A 3,462-nucleotide genomic window follows, 5' to 3' on the forward strand; every position below is an offset into this window, starting at 1 on the left:
GTATTTCCTAATTGTTCAGCAGACATTTTTAACAACAAGAGAGAAAGTATAGGATACACACACACGCAAATATATACACAAAAAGATTACTATGATTTGAAATATTTCAGTGCTACTGTGCCTTCTATTTAATTCCTTCAGTCCTTCAGTTAGAAGCTGATCATTGGTAGAACTTTAGCATGTTCCTTGGGTTATTTTGGATTGTCCATAATAACTTTCTGGTTTAAATATCGAGATTATGAATGGAATCATACCGGGGGAGGTGAAATTGAGAGAAAGTGTCAGTGAGAGAGAAACTTTACTCTCACACCATGGGACAGTACTACTATTAGCTCCATGTGATTCCCCACCCTCACCCCCACCCCAAATGCACTCATGGGAAATTATTATTCATGTACATTGAGTATGTTACAAATGGACTTGTAGAAACTCACAGGGGGCCACTTTTGTTAACAGAATGAAGGCATTGCTGAAAAAAGCAAATCTGGAATTTGGAAATTGACTTGTATAATACCATATATAGTCTGCTCTGGAAATTATGTATATTTGTTTTAGTCCCTACCTCCACCCCCAAACCAATAAACAAACCAAAAAGCAGACTAACCCATAGACTTATTGAGTTGAAAATGTGAACATTAGTTATTAAAATTCTTAATAGGTTACTTAAAAATGGTTTTCAAATATAAACTATTGGGTCTACTGTTGTTCTAATGTAAGTACCTTATTTCCATCTAAGCTGTGCTTAGGTCACTATTTGAATACTGGAAATGATTGACAGTGAACTATGATCACGTTTTGTAAGGATAAAGCTACAGTGATGTTGAACATATTTTAAGTCTGTCTGTTATGTAATAAGCACATTTCATTTTAAACATTATTAAACCTTTCAGTTTATTTTTTGTATCTGACATTTGGTTTAATCTTTTGCTTTCTATAGTACCCCCACACTTTATCACTTTTTTATGGCTGCTATTGACTTAAATTTGGGAGAAAGGAAAAATTCTGAAACTAGGAAGTTGTGGTCTGTTTCCATCCTTTGTTCAACTTCAGTTGGTAGATAACAAGTATGTTAAGGGAAGAGGACAGTGGAAGTTTTGGCTGTTTGTGTTAAGATTGTTTAGAGTTGTCTTATTACTTTGGGCCTAGGATAAATTTAAATAACCTGAGTGATGGGGAAATTTGGACACTGCTGTTACAAAATACCCTCCTTTTGTAATAGTTCAGTGTGGTTTTTTTCAAAGTTTTAAAATACAGCAGTCATATTTCAAAGTATAGGTCAAAAGTTTTACTGTTTGACATATGCTCTAGGAAAATGTCTACCTTTAATCCAGTTGGCATGTAATAACACTTAGGACCCCTGAATTTGAAGTTATTTCTGTTTATCATTGTTGCTGCCTAACCTAATAAATCTCTCATTTCCAAAAGTTAGGAGAAAACTAGGCCCCAAATTTGTGAATCGTAATCTATCTAGTTCCTGTGTAATAAAACCTAAATTTATAAACCCTACTTAAAAATTTTGTTCTCGAAGAACATAGTTTTTGGTAATGATTCCTGGAGACTGTAAGAGTTTGTTCTCTTACTTTAAATCAGCAAGGTAGTTTATATGCAGTAACTTCATGAAATATGAATATTGTGTATTTTCAGTGGATTCTCCTAAGTCTTCCACAGAGGAGATGCTTGTTGAGTGAATGAAAACATATTATTTCAGAACTTTAACCTTTCTTTCATCAGGTTTTGTTCAGCAAAGATCAGTCAAAGAATAACTTTGGGACCACATTCCTTGGGAAAGAGGAAGGAAGAGTAAAAGGGCTAACAGTATTTTCAGTTAGGAGAGTTACTGCTTGAAACTGTTCAGGCATCTGAGCCAGAAGTCAAATTAGGAGGGCTGTTGTATTTGAAATGTTTTTTGTTCTCCAAATAGACTTATCTTGTTTTCTACCCCCTCACCTGTTGCTTTAATAATATTTTCCCTACTTTTATATTTACCGTACAAATTTAATGGTTAGAAAAAACAAAGAATAATTACCCAGTCTTACCACAACAACTGTCTTTAGGATTCTGTGTTCCCTTCCAGTGCTGGTCTACATAAATACATATTCTGAGATGCCTGCAAGTAACTGCTTGTAATATAATCTTGTCTTTGGTGTTTTAAAACTTTGCAGCCAGGCAAGGCAGCCTCAGAGGGATGGTAGGAACAAGTGACGATCTGTGCGAAGATGGAAAGAAGACAAAAATAAGTAAGGGTGGTGATTGAACCTTCCCAGTTTCATTGCCTCCAATCCTCAAGTCACCTTGCTGCCATCACAGTGTGCTGCTATGGGGTGAGGCAGCATGGCCCACTTCAGGTTCAGAATATATTGAACAGTGAGGCTGAGCTTGCAATAAGTGGAAGGGGTCTGTGAGTAGGGAAACCCTTCAGACTGGTTGTATTAAGAGCTATAGAAATGTTGCCATTTTCCTTTCCCCAGCTATTGCTGTAAAGAGATGTGTCTGGGCTGGAGAATTAGGCTCAAATGGGAGAACAAGCAGCCAAGTACCATTTCAGTTTGGTCTGAGACGTAAATTTTAGTAACTGTGTAAACTCAGTTTCTGTTCTCTAAGGCTGAGTGATGATCAGTGATGGCGAAAACCTTTTAGAAGACAGAAAACAACTTACTGGTTACTCTGCTAATGTGATAGACGTTGCCAAATGCACAGTGAATGAATACAAAAAAACAGCTGGTTAATGTGCCACCAGTTGTATTATTCAATAAACATTCTGTGGTTTGATGTATTGTATTGAATTTTTAATACATCTGATTAGAAATGCAATCCTAAAACATTCTCTAAGAATCAGACACAATTGCATTAGAAGTCAATTGACTCCAATAGAATATTTTTGGACTTAGTAATGTTCTTCATCCATATTCCTTGAAAGTGAGTCATTCCTGGTCTCCAGAGGAAGAAAAACAAACACAGCAAAAGTTTTAAAAGTAAAACATAATATTGAGCCAGGCATTAATTCCCTATTTACTCTGTTACATTCTCTGTGAGCAGTAAGTCTTTTAGGGGTCAGAGGTGAAAGTTGTCTCAATATCTTAGGCTCAGTCGTGAAAAGGATTAGTGAGCATTTCTGTAAAGATTTTAAGATAGCTGCTCTGCAAATAAAAGGGATTATTATATAAGCTGATGCCATATGATTGTGAAGTTTCCCATAGAAACAGCATATGTGACTCATTTTTGCCCCACCCTGCTCCAAACAGCCAATCCTCAAGTTTCTAACCGTCAACAAAGGAGACATGAAAAAAATGCAGAATTCTTTCAACCATCCTAACGGGGAAGGTGGTCCAAAGAAGAGAGGTGACCGTGATGGGAGTTATCTCTGGCTGTAGGCCTGCTAGATTCCTGGAGTTTGATGACCATTTTCCAGCCACCTTTTTAAAATAAGTCTCCAAATGTCCATTACCTGTGAACTAATGAATA

This window comes from Manis pentadactyla, chromosome Y, assembly GCF_030020395.1.
Source record: "Manis pentadactyla isolate mManPen7 chromosome Y, mManPen7.hap1, whole genome shotgun sequence".
In the NCBI taxonomy this organism is placed as follows: domain Eukaryota; kingdom Metazoa; phylum Chordata; class Mammalia; order Pholidota; family Manidae; genus Manis; species Manis pentadactyla.